The 23117-nt window shown below is 38.2% G+C and overlaps 1 long non-coding RNA gene across 2 annotated transcripts in view; it reads left to right on the top strand.

Annotated features, from left to right (window-relative positions):
• Positions 1–12144: 12144 nt before the first annotated feature.
• Positions 12145–23117, top strand: part of LOC149805227 (uncharacterized) — a 124398-nt gene continuing 113425 nt past the window's right edge. For both annotated transcript variants that reach the window (XR_016418359.1, XR_016418365.1), the window contains exon 1: positions 12145–12535. This is a non-coding gene — a long non-coding RNA (uncharacterized LOC149805227). The remainder of the gene's footprint in view (positions 12536–23117) is intronic.

Below are 23117 nucleotides of genomic sequence, written 5' to 3'. Positions count from 1 at the left end.
GACCCAGATGAAGTTGCTATTTTCCAAGACAGGCAAGGAAAACTAAGAACGAGCAACATTAAGTGGAATGATATAATTCGCAGAGTTCTTGGAGCTACCAAGGATAACTTCGTTGCATTTAGTGATGGCGGCCGGATCAAGGACTCGAACATATCAATCGCAAGCATCAAAGACAGTATTGATAAAGGTGTTGATAAATGTGTGAAAAAAGCCGGTGACACGATGACAGGCGAACTCAGCATGAATGGAAACAAAATAACCGTACTCAGAGATCCAGCCTCGAACGACGATGCAGCAAACAAACAGTATGTGGACACAGCCGACAGCGTCATAGATACCAAATTATCCACGTTACGAGCTGAGTATGATGTTCATGTGACCCAGTTTGGAAGACTTCGCAGAAACGTTCTTAACACCGTAGATGAGTTCTTCGGGAAACCTAATGCCGTCAGTATGAAACTCACCGAAATTAAGGAAGCATTAGATAACGTAGTAAATGGAATTCCGCAGATAATGGAAAAATTTAATTTAATTAAAATTCCTGCCGGAGTAACCCCAAAAAACCTTGTGTGTACGATAAAATCAGGAAGGGAAACATGGTCACAACAAAACAAGACTATTACACATACTGCAGATGTTACTGGAATATACAGACTGACAGTACTCTCTGCTGTAGAATTTAAGATATCTACCAGACATGATTTAACTAGCAAGTTTTCCCGAGTTGCGTCTGTGGTGATAAACAAAAGAACCGAAGAAACTTTTACGCTGGAAGCCGAAAATCCGGAAGGATTAGCCACAGTCAATTACTGGTATTGTCTGGAATTTGTCGCCGAAACACCTTAATTGGTCACCGGGTAAAGTAATAATGGAAGCATCCGCGTATAGATACAATCAAGTCCGTGAGTGGCAATCTGAGTTAAAAACTGTCATCGAAGTAACCAGTCGAAAGGTAAAAAAATACCGCAGACGCATAACAGTGTTAGACATTATGGTTTATTCAGTATCTGCCGTTGTTGCATCCGCGGGAGTAATACTATCAGCGGTCACTCCGGTAACAGCAGTAGTCGCTGCCACGATCTCTGTTTGTGCGACCACAACCACGGCAGGAGTTTTCGGCATCATAGCAAAAAAAATATCCTCGTGTGCTAACACAAAATTACACGATTACACGACAAAATTAAATACAGCCACGACCGCATATCAGAAATTATCATCGCTGATATCATCATCGTTAGACGTGCAAAGTAGCGATGCTGCGTTGATATCAGATTCTGAATTCAAACTAATGTCAGATGCGTACAATGACTATTTGAAAACTAAACAAATAAATAATGTCAATAGAACTGCTTCAGCAAATAGTCACAAACACAACACCGGTAAGGACCACAATGATCTCAGTGTCCTCGACGACACCAGAATTCAGCATTAATTTTCCAACTCCAATTCCAGTGAGTGAAATCGCATTAGCAAAGCTCAGTGTGTATCACAGCTGGCCTAATGTCAGAGCGGCATCATTTGGTGGTCAGCAGCCGAATAATTCGTTTGTGTTTTCGTGGAAAACCAAAGCCGACTCTGACGAATTCGACTGGGATACAATTACGCTACCCACTGGGAGTTATCAGATCGAAGAAATCAACAATGAGATACAACGCCAAATAAAACGAATCACCGGCAAGGAAGCCAAAATATCTGTGACCGCGCACGAACCAACGCTGTCTGCGGTCATTGAAATCTCAACACCGGGATACGCCGTGGATATTTATAGCAGCTCTCTTCGAACAGTATTAGGATGGCCACGAGAACGACCCGAGGTTAAACCGCATCCACATCTACCATCAAAATCGGATTTTATGACCAACAAAGAAGTACTACACGACCTCAAGTACAGCAATTATTTTTCCCTTGCAGATAAATTATTAGCAAACAAAGGAACTTTTAGGGCACCAGATAGTATATTCAATTATTGGTTTGTAGCAGTTGCACGTGATGATGGTATAGTGCAAAAAGTTTACAATTTTGATAATATAGAATCTGAATTATTTATTCCGATCAGTCAAGAACATAAACAACAGCTACAACTGTTGCGAGTATATTTCCAAGATTATATTTCTGATTTAACAAGTCCGCGTGCGGATGTCCGAAATAATATTATCACAACCATAGAAAAACTAAACAAACTCGTATCCGCCATGGAAATCATAAATCTAAAAATAATTCAGTCTTTGTTGGATGCCGGGGATCCGGATACCATAAAGGAGGATCCTCGGAATGTCTTTGGGGATCGTGGACAGGAAATTAGATTAGAATTTGCAACTAAATATGGTATTCAAGTGAAGGATATTCCAAATTTTAAATTTCCGGGATATAACGCGCCCACGCTGAGAAAATCAGTCCAGGATCTCATCGATCAATCTTTCGAAGATATTCTTGCCGCGTACACGCGAACAAAACCACAACCTGTTATTCTCAAGCACGACAACAGTACAGCATCCGATGGCAGACACATCTCACCCGGGATCGTAAATATCACAGATGTTATCGCGGTCAATCTTGTATGTGACGTCATCGACGGTAGCTACAGCGCATCAGATAATACTACGGCCCAACAGGGGTTTATCCTGTATACGTTCACACCAAAAGACCCCCCTGGTTTTCTGATTGTGCAAGAACCAATCAATGTGGTCTATCTGCGGTGTCATACCGTGTGGTTGTCAACGATAAATTTCAAACTCACCGACCAGAGGGGAAATTTGTTGGACCTGCGTGGCGAGACTGTCTCCGTGAACTTACTGGTGAAATCCTAAAATGCTCCCCCCGGTGGTTCGGCATAAGTTATCGTTGGAAACTCAAAGAGTTTCTCCTCGAAGAGTTTCTCGTGCTAGCGCGCATTTAAAAAAAACGGTTGTATATAATGTATCAATGTGAATACATTCACGCACGAGTTCATATTCATGATAAGCAAATTCTTCACGAGGCAATAAAAACCGCATTCGGACAGCCCCCGGAACAGTATTTCCCCGTTAAAATAATCGTTGACGTGTATGGCAACGAAGACTTCTTGTTAACTCCGTCACAATTGACTTTGTTACAGCAAAATCATATGATCATAGTTTGGTGTCAACGAGAACAGATTATGAACTATTCTCATTGTTGTATTGATGCTGAAGCGCTCGAGTTAATCCTGAAAATGTAAAACATTTCCAAAATCTGAAAACGCCCCGAGAAACTCCTTGAGTTTCCAAAGGCAAAAAAAAATAATACACTTTTTTTTTACCCGTGGAAATGTGCTTTACACTTAAGCGGGGGGGCCTAGCGTTCTCAGGTTCTACTTTCGGGTGTGAGTCCGCGGTGGTATTTATACTTGGGCGTCACAAATACTAGTATTTGTGTCGGAAATGCCTGGCATTTCCGCGTCTAGATTCTTTATATACCCTTTTAACAGTCTCACCCTGGTGTTAATTAATTTTCGAGTCTCATACTCGGATGACAATCCAAGACGAATCTTCTCAACTGCATGGCACAGTGGAATAAATTCAGATACCTGATTTTCAGTTATCGTGGCAAGTGATTTGTAAACACGATCCTGTACATTTTTAATGAACCTATAACACGCAGGGAGATTGTTCTTCCCCAACCGTGATTGCTCATTCAGGGATTCAAAATCTGACATAATTGTTTCAGTGTCTAGTAAAATATTAAAACCTCGCTGTTGTAATTCTTTAATTTCAACAAGTATGGTATTTATGTTTTCGTGATTCATATTATTATATATTTTCATATTTTTAAATGCATGAGAAGTCCCTCGGACTTCCAGAGAAATGCTTTACTGAGCGATGCTAGCACGAGAAACTCTTCGAGGAGAAACTCTTTGAGTTTCCAACGATAACAAAAACACACACATAGATAAGCGGTTATCACTGGAAACACTTTGTGTTTCAACCGGGTACTCTTCACCGGGTTACTGTTCTTTGTTAGGATTTTTTTTTGTGATTGCATTTACAGGTCTTATACTGAGTTATCGTTGTTTGTGTCAATGATATAACAGAATGAAATCTTCTGTTTGAGCTTCTTGGAAAATGCTGTTTTGTAGATCCCGGTTGCGACATGCTGTACAGCAGGTGGACAAATACCGAAATACCTACCGGCGGCGTTTATTGACTGGAATACAATTTCTTCACCTGTAATTGCGTTTGTAGATTTAATAGCTCTTCTTGCAACTGTTTTACAACGCCCTGTGTTACCCAGTAGGCAGTTCTTGCTCTGAGTGACCACGCGAAGATTGTTTATAGAGTTATCAAGTATGTTACCGTTAATGTGATCAATGACAAAACCCTTAGGGATCACTCCAAAGAAACATTCGTAAATAAAACGATGACATAAATACCTCTTTCCGCACGTGGCAGTAAATCTTGAATAACCACCATTATCAACTCCACCAACTGGTCGTCTTCGCGTGCAGTGTCGTACTATGCCATCTCGGTTTGCCTCATAATTTGGAATAGTTGGATGTGGGACGAATTCTTGATTCATTATACTATAAGCAAATCATTTGTCTAATTTGTCTGAAAACTTATTTATGTAATCACGCTCCGAGAGAGTGTTATCACAGTCTGGATATTTTTTATCATAATACCGTTTTAGTTCTCGATAGCGTTTTCCACCACACGCTGAACATAATTGCGTTTTTCCTCGTACTCCAATGCCGCATCTGATACACGGTATCGGTCCTAGACTCCCCCCGCGGACCTGTTGAGCATGTTGTCCACAGTATTCGTGTCTGCATGGTTTGCTACACGGCGCTGATGAATTTAGTTTAATCCACTTGCATGAGAAACTCTTTGAGTTTCCGTTCATTATATATAATATTTTTGTCTATTTAAATACTTGTCTTAATTATAATATGGAGGAATTTGAAAGACTATCCAGAATAAAACCCATATCAGGTTCTCGATTCGATCTTGACCGGTTAACCGCTGATCCACGACGAAGAGAGTTAGCAACGGTAATTGGTGTTATCAAGAACGCCAAAGAAGAGTTTCGTCGTGATGGTGCCGCACACACGTGGTCTTCGTATAAAATTATCCCCGACGCGGGCATTTCTCGGGAAATGCAAAGCATTTCTCGTGGCCGTATCATTGATGCTACCATGAACGATACAATCGCGCGTAACATAATTGGGTATCTCGACGATAGAAGATATTTCATACAGATAAAATTTATTGTTGGAGTCGACGACGGAAAGTGGATTATCAGAGACAAACTAGACCCTGTTCTTGATGCCAAGGGGGTTCGTGGAAAAACCGTTCTGTTAAGTAAAGACTCAAACCCGGGAGTACTTGTTGGGATTGATATACCATATTATGCCAGAGCGTATCCTGTGACCGCAGTCATTTATGGAATTTATCCGATGAAGAAACCAAGCGTTGATAAACTCAAACCGATGAAGGTGTCGCCGTTGACAGAGTCAAAGATGAATTGTGTAGCTGAGCGAGTAATGGAACATTTTAAAAATGCAATGCGAGGAAATGGCCTAACACCGCTAAGACAAACTAAAATAACAGCGTGGGCGACACACGTAGCGGATAAAGGAGCGTCAATAAATGATGTTGCTGAGCTAGAGCGATTACTAAAATTTCCTATAACGGTTTCATCGTTAACCGGTGAGGTATTGTATAAGTCAAAATACAATTCCCGTGGAACACCAATAACTATTATCGATCATAACAGTCACGCCTGGACTGACTCGGTTAGGATCTTCCCGCGAGACCGTGTTGTGAAGTATTATCCGGAATTGCCGAGCAAGGGAACCGCTAGCGGGGAGAGCGCGAGGCACTCCACGGGTATGTTTGATTTTATTTATCAGATAAGTAAAACCGATCCGGTGTCTGTGTGGTTATTCAGAAGTAGTGAAGATGGAGAATATGATCAGTTTGTGAGACCCGACGGGGAAATATATAGAACAACGGCGTTACAGCAGGAAATGAAAAAACTCGCAGAAAAATATCATGCGGGCAACACTGATACATTACTGACACACTGTTTTACTGTCCCGGGTGTTGCCGCACATGTAGCCCGGGAACGAAATTCATGGAGACCAACTCCGAAAAGTTTCCTTGGGGATATCCAACAGAGCTGTGTTGAATACGGACACGGCGGTTTGTGGAATACTCGATATGATCACCGCGGTATGATATCCGTGGACATGACGGCGTGTTATCCAGGAAGTTTCCTTGGGCGTGGAGAATGCAGCGAATATTTTAAACGGTTTGGCCACGTTACAAACTCGATGACAAGAGTTGCTGTAAACGGACCATTGCCTGATTTTGACTTGACCGGATTTGCTTGTGTGTCGTCGTTTAAATTCGCTAAGGATTTACATCCTGTGTGTTATGTTTGGTTTGGCAGACATTTCGTTGAGAAGCGATGGGCACCGATAGTGTTATTGCGATACATGCTTGACAGTCGAATACTGTTGTCGCTGACGGTCAGCGAAGCGATTATATGTTATTGTCGTCAAACCGAAGTTTGGTTGCCAACTCCAACGCGGGTTACGTTAGAAGAAGTCATCGAAGATTGGTCACGAGAACATCCGGAAACTTCTATCGACGCTATCATCAAGAAAGCTCCTGAAGTACTTAAAAACAAACTCAGAAATGACGAAAGCACAGCAAAAGATCTAGGACGAAGAATAATAGGGAAATTCACTCAAGGTGGAGCGTATGATCATAAACAACATCACAGTCGATTAATCATGGACAAGACTGAATTGGATCTTGTTGTCGCTGATGCAGCCACGAACAACATGTTCTGTAACCGCGAAGATGTGTTTCTGTCAAACGGGGAAAAACTAGGGACTGTTTTTAGTTATATCGACGGAGAATCATCTCAGTACACACATTTGAGATCTTCGATGCTAGCTTATGTATCCATAAATTTGTTGTCGATGATTAATAGATTCCCTGTTGTCGCAGTGAGAGTTGCAACGGATTCATTTTATATTGATAAAAAACACTCAGCGCTGTTGGATAATGTTATATCGGATGATCCATCGTGGGGCTCGTGGAGAATAAAGAATGAAATGTTACAAGGATATTGTGAATCAGCTGACGTTGAAATCGTGGATGAGTATCGCAGCGCAGAAATGTCTTCGACGGTTTCGTTGTCTCCGCCGGTGCACGATCCTGTTACAAGACACAAAACAGTTTATCTGAACGGCCCTGGTGGTTCTGGTAAGACAACTCGGGCGATTGAATTATTTCGCGGTTCTGACTTGGTCGTGCTGACTCCCACACACAGACTTGCCAGGGAGATGAGACAACGGGATGTTAACGCTTGCACGTATCACAGTTTTTTCAAATACAGCGGCGGCACGTGGACACCTGAACGAATGGGGACGAAATATATTCCCGAGAAAATAATCTGGGATGAGATAGACACTGTGCCGTTAGATATATTAAAACAGTTTCTGGATTGGTTGCTAAAGAAAAATACCGCAGTGGTGATGTGCGGCGATCATGGTCAACCACCGCCATTTACAGGTGAATCTCCACACGAGTGGCTGAAAACTTTTGTAGATTATTATGAGGAAATAACTAACGATCACAGAGCACTCGATGAAACGCTGAAAGAGTTTAAGACACTGATCAGGCTACAAACCAATAAAGTCCAGTGTGAGATAATGCGTGAAATAATTCCACAGACGGAGCTGAGCGACTTTTGGGAAACGTGGAAACCAAGTGATCTCATAGTGGCAAGTAGAAAGATAGTCAGGGACACACTTCAGCAGCGGTTATTTCAGTTACATCAGAAGAAATTTCCCATGTTGCCAGTGCCGTTGTGTTATAGACCAGCTGATACGCGATTGCAGAATATTGATGTTGATATTCCAACGCGCGTATCTGCGTCGGGTCCGGAGAAACAGAATTTAGTATTAAATGATATTGTCACAGTTGATGTTGATGCTGTTGAACAGGCACTGAAAATGAGCAAATCCCCGTGGACGCTAGGATACGCTATGACCATCCACAGTTCGCAGGGACTAACTATTTCAGATACAACAGTTTGGATTGTTGATGATCGCATCGAGTGGTCAAATTTAGTTTATTTAGCCGTGTCAAGAGTAAGAAGGATAGCTCAGTTACAAAGAATTGTATTAGATGATGTTATCAACGACAGCATCAACAGATCAATCGCTGATGATACAATAAGAAAGAAATTAGCCGGTTACAAACAGAGCGACAAAAAAAATGGTAGAGAGTTTGATCCCAAACAAAGTTTGGATGTTGAATTTGTAATACAATTACAACAACAGCAGAATAATCACTGTGCGAGTTGTAATTGTTTATTGCTGTGGCAGTATTCGAAAAACGACCCAAGACAATTTACCGTAGATAGAATAGATAGTAGCCTTGGTCATACACGTGAAAATGTGATGTTGACCTGTCTTGAGTGTAACCGACGCAGGGGGGTTGCTGCAATTATTTAAATGATTGAATCACTTTAGTGCGAATCACTTTAGTGATCGGGGTGGTAATTGTGTATCCGTGGGAATCACCTGAAGTTGCTCGCGTGTGAATCCACGCTGAGGAGCAGTTGAATCTAATCTGTAGATTGCGTTTCTCCCAGTTGATCTTGTTATGCTGGATATCTTATGTGTAGTAACACTCCATGTGGGATCGGTTGCTCTTTTTTTTCCTCCTTCTAGTTCGCCTGGTTCGTATAAATACCTAACGGTGACATTACCCAGCAGTGGGGACGCTAGCGTCCCTGGCTGCGTTGAAACATGTCCGCGTTCACTGACGCGGGGTATATATTTTTTTGTGATTGCATTTACAGGTCTCATGTTTGTTGTTCTGGTAATTTCATTATTCAGCGCGGCTATCACGTTTGGCAGTCTTGCAACCCATTCACGAGATCTCGTATCGTAAATGAATTCCCTCGCGTACTGGTATCCGAATAATCTCTCAGCGAGTGTTCTATTAAATCGCTCAACAATTGCCTGATCCCGATGAATTTCAGTATGCCCTCGTCGTATAACAACGTTATGCTGCTTTGTCAGTGATGATACCGCGCCCTGAAATTCTTTACCAGGATCAACTTGTAATAATCGGGGCCAGCTTAGAGGTCCTCGCTGATAAATTCGTTTAAACGCAGAGGCAACTTCAGTGGCTGTTTTAGTCGCTAACGGTTCTGCTTCTTTGTATCTACTAGCAACATCAACTACTGTTAGCGCGTATTTGTATGTTTTTCTACGGACAGTATCATGAGGCAGAAATAGTATGTCAGCCTGATGAACTTCATTGGGCACACTAACATCAAAATGTGCAAAGTTGATTTGTCGAGGTGGTGGTAAGTAGATTTGCCATATTGCTTGTTTTGACAGCCATTTTTTGGCAACCTCGCGTGTTACTGATGCCGCGTTGGCGAGTTTATTAATTGCTGAGTTACCTCTCCAGTATCCGATTGGGGAATAATAAATCGCTTGCATTGGAAATGCTTCCATTGTTATTAATTATCCAGCGCCTAATGCTAATTTAGATTTCATCGCTGATCTTACTAACCAATTAGCGAGTGACTCCTTAAATGATTTATTTTTTATGGCGCTTAGTGCATGAATTAATTTCACATCCGCGATATGCCTGTCTTGTAGATCTTTACTTCGATAAGCAACATCATGTATGTGACACGCTGCGTCGATAGCGTTTATCGGATACTCTCCCGGTTTTGGTTTAGATTGTTCATCAAGTCTGATATCTAGTCGTGTCCCTGGACCGCAGTAATTGTATCCTGGGAGATGCTTTTCTCCGGGATACTTTGCCCAGGGAGTTCCGGGGAGCTTTCCAAGTTTGGCTGCAATGTCACCTCCGCTAAATTCTCGCTTTTTTTTTGAAATCTAAATTTTTTTGTGCCACATCGCGTACACTTACCAGAAAGTGCTTGTCTGTTATTTTTTGTTGTAATGGTTGTTAGATCATTCGTAGGGGTTCGTGCCTTACACTTCACACAATATAAATCCATAATTATTATTCCTTATATACAAATGGAAATTACAGATTTTTCTGCGACGCGAAGAAAGGAGCCAGTTAAGCATAATTCAGTGCTACCAAACTCTATCAGAATGATCATCATAGGACCGTCAGGATCGGGTAAAACGCAACTGCTGTTGAACATGATAATGAAGTGGATGAAGTGGGATAAGCTGTATTTGGTAGCACCATCTGTAGATGATCAGCGATGCTATAATGTTATAAAAGATTTTAATGAGAGTGCAAAAGCGCTGAGTGAAGACGGCGAGGAAGTAGTTGAATTTATCACTGATATCGAAGAAGCTCCCAGCGTTGAAGACCTTAACGGGGAAATAAATAACCTAGTAGTGTATGATGATGTGATGCTGGACAAGCAAAAAAATCCTGCAAGAATATTTTCCCGGGGTCGTCATAAAAACACCGATGTCATTTATGTTACTCAACGTTACACACAAATACCAAAAGTAATCAGGGATAACTGTAATCTTCTTGCGATATTCAATGGAGTTGATGTTCATACGCTGAGAAATATTCATCAAACCTGGTGTAGCGGCGATATGGATATTAATAAGTTTAAGAATTTCTTTAGTCGCGCTCAAAGAAACCAGCACGGATTTGTGACAATAAATTTACACGATCCCAGAACAAGATACCGTATTGGACTTGATACACTATTTGCAACATAAAAATGTTTTTCCTTGGAAACTCATTTCGTAGAGCAGCAGGGGGGGCTGGACCCACCCCATGGATTTTTCAATAACGACCCCGCCACGGAAACTGTTTCAGATTTATTGAAGTAAACCAAGTTGCCAGCGGAAATGTATTGCATTTTCCCCTGGAAATTCGAAAAATTTCTCGAGGAGAGACTCTCCGAATTTTTTGGGACATTTTTTTTTGTCCTGTATTCTGAATAGAAGGGTTTATTTCGTCGAAATAAGCCCTCTATCGAGGAATAGTTTCCTGGAAGGGGTTACTTGTAAAACTGTTTTGGTCTGTTCGCCCCCTCTGCTGCTCCGCCATATATTCATTGTTACTTTCTCCTTCGTATAGGAGTTTTATTTCAAAATATTACACGAAACACTTGATTTCACATTCATTTTACGTATGACTTAGTACGCATACATAGGATTGTGTATCAATGTTTTTTTTTAGGAGGGGCTTGTTTACAGGAATTGTCTTTTTTATGTTTACATTCATCTAGCATTTTATCATAGAGCTATACGTGTAAAGAAATATATGGCAATGGTTCAAATGACACTTCTTTGACCTTTCATTTTGGAAATTTTATTTCTTGCTCCAATAGTCATATTGTTCGATGAAGTGTCTCTGGCAATCTGTTTCGTTTGGATAAGAGGAAAAGTTGGTTAGGTAATTTAATGCAGATGTTGCATTGGTTGGAATTAATGAGAAGGCTTCGCAGCGAGAGAGAGAGTGTGTGTGTGTGTGGGTGGGTGGGTGGGAGAGAGAGAGAGAGATTATGATTTTTATTGTGGCCTTAACAATGTTTCAGTCATATCGCTATGATGTCCGCAGTGTGGCAGTTTATAGTGATGTCTAGCACTGGGGCATCATGCCGCAGACATGTAGCATGATGTCCCACCCAGTCACATTATCCTGACACCAGGCCTACCAGTCCTAACACTAACATCTTAATGCTAATGTGATACACTGTCACTCTAAACGCCAAGCGAGACAGCTGTTAGTACCATTTTCATAAGTCTTTGGTATGACTCGGCCGGGATTCGACCCCACAGCCTCCCGCATCCGAGGCGGACGCTCTAACCACTTTGGCCACCGGAGCGGTCGGCAGCGAGTGCAAGCAACGAGTTTAAAACAGCTTAGCATTTGCTGAACACTGACATAAAACGCACTATACTCTACTGTATAGTCAGTCTAAGATTCCTTTGTTGACACCCCCTAGCTCTCCCTAGCATATCAGCTTGTTTGAGCTTTAAGATTCTGTCTTTGCTCTTAATAATACTGTATGAAACTGAAGCCTATGCCTTGCTTCTGACCAATATACACCGCAACACATCAAACCGATGAATTGTGATTGGTTGGATGAGGGTAAATCTAAAGCCGATTCACTGATACACTGTCACTCCGTATGCTGCGCTCAACCTTTATCATCCGACGTTAATTAACCAAAGCAAACTGTTTCACATTCACGATAGGCCTTTTCTATTTGTATATTTGCTTCTTCATATGACTGACTCGACTGATAGCCGAGTGCTGATTTGCACCTTTTTCTAGGTGAATATCGAACTAATTTCCAAAACAGGTATCATGACCAAATCTTTTTTTCAAGATGATTGCATCAGAGCAAAAAATGATTTGGATATTCTTTCGACTGTGATGTGCCCACCATCGTCTTTTGTTGACAGTACATTTAATCTGGATTAAAATGGATTTCTGTTCTCTACGCTAGATGGCGCTATTCATTGGATTTTTGAAGGATTTCTTGAACAAACATCTTCTGAACTCCGATGGAAAATTTTCTCTCTTTGGTAAGTAAATAGTTCAGTAAACTTCCACTAGTAGAGCTACTTTAGAAAGAAAGTCTAATTACCGGCGACGCCTTAGTAATTAGTTATACTGTTTACTAAAGGAAACAATTATGTGAATTTGTTACTGTTTCATTGGCGTAGTCGTAAAACAGGGGTCGTTTGGCTGGATGTGACTATTATTTTATCGATATTTGCCTAATTAGTTTTGCTCAATATGCTTGAAACCTCCCAATGCTTACAATTCCTTCCTCCGGAGCAATTTTTTATCATTGTATTTGATCTATACACGACAACACTCAATAATTTAGAAAAAATAAATAAAATTAAAATGTATTAATAAGACGGCAGAATAATAAGAAGGTCCAAATGCTCCAGATGGAACACATGCTTTTTGCATCTATTCGCACCTTCGCCTTGAATAGTACAACTTTCAGTCACCTAATAACTGTTTCATAACTTAAAAGACTTTATATACATGCCCGATGAAATTAAAAAACCTCACAACTGCATATTTAATGTTTGATTGACGGTGAGACAAATCAATATTATTTAATATGTCCTCTTATCGTAAATGGATAAACAACACTACATGCTGACCAAATGCTCGTAATGTTTCGACATAATACCAATGTTCCATCATAATTTCTGATAAGCTAACAGTTAATGCAATTGCGAATTGTTTCATGATCGATGTCTGATTTGTAATGCCGACAATTTCTTTCGAATTCGTACATATATTGCAAAACTGCCTATTCAAAACATCTTAAGTGTTTACATAGCTTGACATACAGTATGTAGAAATGAATTTTAATTTTTTTTTTATTTGTAATTCTGTTTCTACGGATTTTTCTTCATGATTTCCCATCAACACGGACCGTGTTCATTCACTGAGAATAAACGTAAATATTTCTTAACTGGAATTCCACTTGAAAGAATCGCTTCGATACTTGTGAATACAACTGACTGATAATTAGTCCGCTAACGTTTTGATACTTTATTAACGTTTTCATATACTCATGCTGCATAGCTCATTTCCTGAAAGTTAATCATAAAACAAGACAGATGACGTTCCAAACATGACATGATTTCAGTATAATAGATGATATTAGTCTATATTCTGTCATTGAGAACTCAACTCAGCTCCACATACTGGGCGAGTTTCAGCCAAACAATGGGCTAATTATTTCCTTTCTAGAGCAAATATATCTCATTACAAGAATAAGCGTATAGACTCTCATGTGAATTGCTTATTTATGCATCGGTTAGGGTGAAGAGATTTTCGACAAGTTCTCTGATTGATCGATCAACCATGAGGTATGTGCATACAGACGGACAGAAAGACATGATGTAATACAATAAATAGAAGACCCTGTTTCGAATCGATATTTAACAGTTGCATGCTCTCGAAGTTTCTCAAAGCGAGTTACAAAAGGAAGCTCGCATAGATTTTATACCCCTTAACTGTTGATACTCAACCGCATGTAGCTTCAGCAGAATAACAATGTCCATATTGCCTGAAGTTATATTCAAGTCAAATTTTATGTTTCATTTATCTTTGTTCCACTGTTTTCATATAAAGGAATTTCATTGATAGCTTTAACTGTGAGTGAGACGCATTCTTGTGATCTACTATATTCCTTTGCGTGAACCGAACAAAATGATATTCAAACGAACCTAATAATGTCGCAGAACAGATAAATCATATCCCATGAATAGACATTGCCTCATTATTAGCACCAAATTAGCATTTAAATCGAAATCCATTTCAAATAAATTCAAGTATCAATGTAAATATTTACCATTTAATTACATCTCTGTCTAAAATACCTTCCAATTCCATTATCGAAAGGCATTTTGCATGGATGATTTGGACGTTCTGAGTTATTTCTCTCGATGGAAATCTCTAATGTTCCTGGTGCGATTGTAATTTCGTTTCAGCCGATAATGATCTAATTTCATGACGTGAAATTGATGGAAACCTCGAGAATAGGGAGAAGTAATGAATTTTAAATGACTATGTTTTGTTCGACATAATACTTTCTAATTCCATTAAAGCTTCTAGTTATCTGGACTTACTGTATATAGTAGCATACTATACGAACTGCATTCTCCCACAGGGGCTAGTATCGTTGCTTACAGTTGCAAGTGAGATCCTGCTGAATGGAATACTGTCCTCTCATTGGTTAAAAGAAAATGACGTCCTGCATTTATTTATAAATTATTTCATTAGGCCAATGAGAAGTTAGTATTCCATTCAGCGCGTTGTTCTCGCATACAAAGCGGGCGCGATCACGGCCACGTCGAGCAGTAGCATGGGAAAATGGTATGACATTCCTTGAAGGTATAATAGTAAGCCAACCTTTGGAAACGAATACAAAGTCGAATGCATGAGCTAAACAACGGTACCAAATTTATTACGCTACGCGAAATGTAGCTTGAAATAACCTTATTTATTCTTAAATGGGTCGCGCTAGCAAAGAGAGATGTGTCCTCTTACGTAGTTCTTTTATATTACATGAATGACGGGTCAGTTGTAAGCAATGATACGAGCCCTGTGCATTCTCCTGGGTACTAAGTACAATGTGAGTTACAAAACTTGCTACAGGTCTTGACATTTGCTTTAACCCTATTAGCAGTTTCATCACCAGTCTCCAGACATTAGTATTGTTTGATCCCTCGAAATGAGAGACACCGATGTCTGAGATCTGTAAATATTTCACACCAAATCAAGGATTTCTGGTAAATAGCAATATCATTCCCGATATCAGATGTTACGTGGTATTAAGAAAGATTATATAACTGTAGAACATTGACGATCACATTAGCCAAAATACTCTCCCCACTAATAAGCAACCGTGGCATATATATATATATATATATATATATATATATATATATATATATATATATATATATATATATATATATATGATTGAAGAGCATGGCATCCAAAGTCAGCTTTGAAGTACTGTTTTATGAAGTTCTTTGGGTCTCGGCATTTTCATCCATCCACATTTTTCAATCTTCGTGCTTTGGTTAAAGTAATTAATCTACGTATCGTTACTAGTAATGCTCTCATTAGCCACCCATTGTCAGAAGAATAACATATCTTGTATCTCATCGACAATTTAGATTCGGCACTTCTTCAACCCGTCCGATAGAACGCGTGGCACACATAACACACATCCTTTCTTGAGGTGTATTTTTTCCGTAAAATCATTTTATCGACAAAGAATGAATGGCAGTGGTCTTTGCCGTCTCTTCTGCTGAATGTCTGAGGTCGGCGTCGAGGTATAATTTTACGGCAGCTTTTTCCTTTGGAACTGAACGTGAGGATCTTGTTGAATATTCTATGGGCGCTTCACCGTATACTTTTACCAAGTCATCATGACTCTCCTCTACATTGCTATTTAGCAATGACCACAGTATAGTCTTAATGTGTGTGTGTGTGTGTGTGTGTGTGTGTGTGTGTGCGTGTGTCTGTTTGTGTGTCTGTGTGTGTGTTAAAAAATTTAACTTGCAAAAGATTCATATTCTCCGAAATTTTGAACGTCCCACGTGAACAGTGTTGGTTTTTCTAGCCCTTGAAAGAAAAGCCAGATATATAAGAGACATTAAACTGTAAGTGAAAAGTTCATAGTTCCACTAATGTAACCATACTTTTACAAAGTAGCATCACGACCGAATGGGTGTGAATTCGAATCTTATCATGCTGACCAGCCTTGATCAACTACCGTGGTGCGTCCTTGGGCAAGGTACTTTACTCCAAGTACCTCGGCACTAAATATGCTACTCGTGTTGCTGCACCTTAAAAGATCAAACCAAACACAAACAAGCATGCATGTATAATGTTCAGACAGCATATGTGGTGTTAAATCGGATGCATCATATCAAACTTCAAAATATAGAAAATGTAATCTCGTTTTTTTAATTGTTAATTAAATATGACGCAAAAATATTGCTTCTCTGAAACATTCTATTAGCGATTGTATTCTTAAGGTACTGACTCATTCATAACACATGTTCGTTGATCAAGGTAATCGTAACATCTGTTTTCTGATCAAGGTAAGACTGTAAGGGAATGGAGGCCACGATGTTCGTCAAACAAATAGAGAAATAACGTTGAACTACACCCACTTAATCTATGAATATTTTTAAAAGTAAGTTTAATTTAATGTACTGTATTTTCCAATGATGTGTTTGTTACAGAAAGTGCTACTGATGGTACTTCTAGGTGATTAAAACGAATTTTTATCTCGTCAGGAAGAAAATTGATCGAATAAATTGATCTAAAATTGATATACTGTTAAAATCATGTATGCCTGACTTTTAGTACAGCTATGTAGCTGTCTGGAGAGGGAAAAATCAATAGTAGGTTGACGCAGTACCATTACTCTGTTAACTTTTTGCCGTGCTTCATGACTAGAAACGTATCCTCAAAAGTTCCGGCGACAAAGACAGGATTTGTCTCTCGACATAATAGATTAAAGAGAAATACATTATGTACATATCTCCGGATATCCATTAGTAATCCTCATAACTCTACTTCTTTCTACCAATTATGAATAAGTATATGCCTTGCATGTATTAAATGGATGTTAAAGTTTGTCCTAAGACTGGAATGCGGGATGCGTTTTTAAAGGTGTATTGCTACATTTAAAGCATGCTATTTTTTCAAACATTAAAATAAATATGTTGTATTGTTAATGATAGGTATTGGTTTGTTAAAGTTTGTAATCATAAACTTCTTCCTTTTTTCCATCCATAAACGTGATCATCTTCCTTCATTTACAAGCTCGCAGTTTAACAGATTGATATGTTTGCCTGTTATACATACGCTTGTCTCGAGATTATTTTAGATTACCTGAGGCACAATACACCAAGTTAACCCTGCTTCCTTATGTTTGTGCGTATATGTGTACGCGTGCGTTTATTTGAAAAAGATTTTCAAGTACACTGTGTATTTCCTGTTCACTAATTATTGTTTTTACTGACCTTTTAGTTTGGATGTTGGATAAGAAAACACGAAGGCTAATTGTAATAATTCTATTATTTTTACATTGTCTATTATGGTCATTACAAGTGACAAATCTTTATGCTTATTGTCATTATAATCTATCCCGAATAAAATATTTATACATTATTTGTTTGCCCAATTATGGTAACGCCACAGTTATTTGTATAGCTTTCCGTCTGTATTTATTACCTGAAAGTATATTGGCAATACCATGATTATGTAAATAGTGACCCCTGGTGGAACAAATGATCTTTGTTCTGCATTGCATAAAGAAGCGATTCCAGTCAGAGTGTAGGACAAACCGGGACAAGGCTTTTCTATTTCTAACTATGACGATCGCGGTGAATAGCATATTGCTGGGTTCGGCTGATGCTTGCATTGGAAAAGAGCACTTTGGAACACTGGGTTCAAACTTGCTCTCTTTTCAATGTAAAGATCAATTGCAGATCGGTATTGTTGTAACACTTGTAGATAAATATAGTTTTATCGCAATTTTCTGTATGGTTATCTTCCAGCTACAATAGTAATGTAGAATTTCGTTATCATTCGTAACAAAATGTTGTGGAAAGTATGAATAAAAAATAAAGTATAAATACAATATTGCATTTGTTGCTATCGCCTGAGAACATGGTACACGCCACTGTAGGTCACAAAGTATATATGTACAGAACATTTTCGAAACAAACGCTCTCAATCATTCATCGTTGTGCCTTAGGTAGACTAGAGGCTAGACAGAGACCGCCACTGCAGACGGTCTGCATTCCTACGTGTGATGGTGCTCCATGTCATGTCACATTACTTCAGCTGTTTCTCGATAGTCCTCCACCATTAAATATTAACTTATATTATACTGAGCAGACATGTACAGAATGCCGATTGTATTCAATAATTAATACGTGGAACAGAGGTGTAATTTACCTTACGAATCCATCTCAGACGAATATGCCTGTTGCAGGTTCGTTATTAATTTTTCGGTTTAGGACACTTAAACATTATAGCAAGTGTACCTTGATCATTAGGCTAATGTTAAACGTATCAGAACGGATACCTGTAACAAGACTACTTTCGATTTAATTAAAATAGAGGTTTAATTATTCCCACGAAATAGAACCATAAAAATGGTCATCTTAGCGCCAACCATAAGCTTCGTTTAAAAAACCGACCAAGGGTTTCCTTTTTCTGACATGAAAGTATATAACACACCACATTAATGAAAATATTACAAAAGGACTATCTTATAAGAAATGTAACCGACACATTTAAGTAAAAACATGCACGTTAAATTGGACGCTAATTTGATATGGTAAATAACAAATGTGAAAATAACATGATTAATAATTAGAATTGAGTTACGTTTTTAAAATATTAACTATCAGGTGGAACGTAATAAATTTCTATAAGACCCTTTTTTTTATCAATTTAGCTGATAACGAGACGTAAAATAAAAATGGAAAATGTTGTAATTATAAAGTGATTTATTGCAAAAATGTGACCGTTTGTAGAATGTGCTGTACTAAAATTAATGAAATCCTTCAAATGAAATGGCTGATTAGATTAGTATCGTTGGTGTTATAGAGTGGGGGATACTTTTTGAAGACATGTCTAAATTTATAACAATACGACAAAACATCATATAATGTTTAAACTGTCTTACTTGACAAAGGAAAACTATTCCTTACGGTCAGGAAGTGTCTAATCTATTCTTGAATATAATTTTCTTGCTCTAATGATGAATTTAAGTTGAAAGTATTTGCTTGAATGAAGAAGATGCGCTGAAGTAAGAGTACAAGTTTCAAGTCAGTGGGATTTATTTAATGGCTTTTTATTTTGATTTGATTCGAGTGCAACATTCAATGACATCAATAAAATAGATGACTAGGTTTGTTATTTGCATACTTCAGTTAGAGGAAGTTAGTAATGGATGCAAGAAGTGCTAATTCTATTTATTTAAATAGACCGAGTGGTGCTTACCAAAAGTATCGATTCTGTTATCCTTCTTTGGTCAAAGCGTCTGCATTAAAAATGGCGCAAATATTTGCCTTTCCTTATAGAGGCACAACTAGGGAATGGCAAGATCAACTAATCATATGGTGACCCATTCTTCGTCTTAAGTTTCACTACATGATTTTACGTAACTGACTGCATATATCTTGTTACTTTTTTAAATGGGATACGGTGATAATGTATGCTTGATGCTACCTAACTTTACCAACAGATGCGCAGAGATGGTTCTCGTTTTCAGGAACTTTGAAAGAATAATATTATAAAGTTACTTCAATTGGTAACACAATATCAAACTATACTAACAATGAGTATAGCTATTATCAACAGTTTTATTTTTAAATAAAGAAGTGGTTATTCTTCTTTGTTGCTCAGTATATATTTTCTGTCGTGAATATATGCTGTCAGTTTGACCCAGTAGATGTCTTGTATAGATGTCCTTTCCAAGAAAACATTTGTTATATCCTCAGAATATACGAAATAATTAAGAAAATATATTTTCTATTTGTCCCGTCATAGCCCTAATATTTCGTGTGTCACATCTTTGTGCATACTGAAATTAATAACTGTGAAATGTCTGAATAAACTTAAATGTTTTGTTTACTGGATTGCTCTCGGTTATACAGTATTGAAAAAGGTTAAGGTAAACATTATATATACAGAAACCACAAGAACAACTTCAAAGTTTGATTTTGGAAAGCCATATGAAATCGATTGGCAGTCGCCTCCACAAATTTATTTACACGAATTAGACAAGACGGAAATTAGAAATGCCAAGTTAGGAAATGAGATTGTGTGGTGTCTGACAGAAACAATGTCATGTAATTTTCTTCATCTTTTCCAATTCTTCATTTGCCTTGAAGCATTTTCACAACGGATTTCCCTGTGGTATATTATTCTTTTTTGTTGATACGAAATATGTCATAGAACACGATATATACTGTTTCTGCACGCCTCCATCATGACAGAAAAGCTCTTTTGACACATGGTATAGACGAAGCTATTGAATAGTATTGGCTGGGCCATGACTTATCACATGGTATAGACGAAACTATTGAATAGTATTGTCTGGGCCATGACTTATGATAGAATATATATTGCTTGTGATTAACTATATTGCTAGGAAATAACATATTATTAAATCAAATACTGAGTGTTCCTTGTCCAATTTGAATCATAATGTTTAATATAACTATGTAATTATACTCAAAACTTAAGCCAGTCCCATTTTCCTTCAAAACGACGAGCATGACGAGTTGATTCATCTAAGATAAAATGTCCATCCGAAATTACTACTGCGCTTCTCTAGAACATACTATCTGATGCGATTCTATTGAATCAGTTGATGAGCCAAAATGTTGAATACCACCAATCGTTCCTCTCAGCTCGAATCGCAATAAACGACCAAAGAGTTATCTCTTCTTTTGTTTTCAGACGTTTCATCGAAATCTTTGCAGTCACAATAAAATGGCTACGTATTAGGTACACTCATCTGCAGGGAATAACAATGTATGTAAGATTAATTGTATTGTATCAGGCTTGCTAAAGGGAATATATATATGAATATATATATATATATATATATATATATATATATATATATATATATATATATATATATATATATATATATCAAAGAACTGTAATGAAATTAATCCATGATGGATTTAAAAATTTCACGTGAAAGGATTCAATTTTGTTTAGTTTGAAATAGAAACAAATATAATTATATATTAGAAACCTAACTTGCCTTGGAAACCTTGTTCTTATTGATGATCGAATATTTTATAAATACATAAAAACAATTGGAAAGTATAAGTACAGATCTGATAATATCTTTTTTGACGAAGTGATAACTTTGACTACAACAAAGTACGTCCACCCCCTGAAAAAAGAAAACTAAAGACTGCAACAAAATAAAGTAAAGGTAGGCATGTCCGCAATAAGTACGAAGTGGGGGTGGGGTCTAAATCAAATATCCTTACGGTAGAGCGCTCTTAGCTGTGACAAATTTACAACAGCACCTTTCGTAACACAAGTGCTCAATCACCAACCATTCCTCAGTCCGAATCGCAATAAACGACTAAACTTTTATGTCTACCTTTATTTTCATAAAATTACATCGAAAACTTTTATAGATCTTTGCCACTCGCTATGGTGACATTGACCTTGAAGACATTTTCGTTGGCACATATCTCGCATATATGGGTACACGAGCCTATACAAATAGTAATGTTCTGTAGGCAAAACACAGTTTGAAACAAATGCAAAACTAAACTTTTATATGATTTGCCAAAATCTGACAACAGCTTTACTTCTTTCAAAAAAGGATAACGACGATAACAGTTATTTAGCCCAACAATGACAAAATTTTCCTTTACCGTTACGATCATAATTATTATAAAACAGTGTATACATAAATGTATGCATATTAAATGGCTGATTTGCTAGGACATCAGTAACAAAGATAGATATGTATTTTCTTAAGGTTCTCGGCAGTCATGAAAAATACAAATGCAATATACGAAAACGCAATTTTCCAAACATGTATCAGTCAATGGGGCCTACATGTTATCAAATGACCAGCTCAGTTAATTTCATTTTATTTCTTCATTTGGTAACGTTTGTCTTAACAATTTTGTATGACCTGATATTTTGGGTGGGTATTTAGCTTTGTCCTTTATCCGTTCCATACCGGAATTTGTTATTCCCAAGTGCAATGTGAATTATCACAATTGACATAATTACTAGAGTCTCTGTCAAGACTCTAGAACATGGTTACATGCTGGATTCTTGGTCCATATAGTTCTTTTTTGTAGATTGCTCGTCTATTTTTCTTGAAATTAGATCCATCATTAATGCACATGACCTTTGTGATTTTCTAAAGAATCCCTATAACAGATCACTCGTACATCTCAAATATGTCCGCGGAGTTTGACCAACTCAGCTCAGCGAACTTCTTTTCGTGAGAGAAGAAAGCTTTTCAATAGCTTCTCGAAGGCTGGTGGTACTTCCCTGGGTCTTCCCGGATTCTTCTCCCACCAAATATACTGGCCGTCTGTCATGTGCTGACATGTGGTGTTAAAAGCACAAAACCAAAACCAAACCGAACTGTCGCATACTGTTTATAAATAGTGCGCGTGTGTGTGTAAGTGTCTTTGTGTGTGTATGTGTGTATGTGCTTTATTAGCGCCAAGTCGAAGCTTTTATATTTTTGTATAAAACATAATGAAGACATTACCACCTGACGTGTTTAGGTGTCATAATCACAACGTTCTGATCAGACTGATGGCAAAGTCGTTCTATACTCTAAAGTTGGCATGTTAGCACATTATCAAACTTCCGATAGTCTGCATCCCAGCTAGTTAATAATGCTTATTAATGATTGTCATTTAAACATTATAATGACATAAACAGCTTAAGTGCCTGATGCATACACTATATTCGAAATAAATTCAGTAAAAGCAACGGCGTACGACAAGGATTACCTGTTTGCACGCGAAGCTAATTTCTACTAATCTCTGCCTCCTGTCCATTACGAATCGTACCCAACTTCCGGTCTTC

The sequence above is a fragment of the Sinohyriopsis cumingii genome, chromosome 2 (genome assembly GCF_028554795.1).
Source record: "Sinohyriopsis cumingii isolate HCF-2022 chromosome 2, ASM2855479v2, whole genome shotgun sequence".
Taxonomy (NCBI): Eukaryota; Metazoa; Mollusca; class Bivalvia; order Unionida; family Unionidae; genus Sinohyriopsis; species Sinohyriopsis cumingii.
This window is presented reverse-complemented; position numbering and strand designations above follow the sequence as displayed.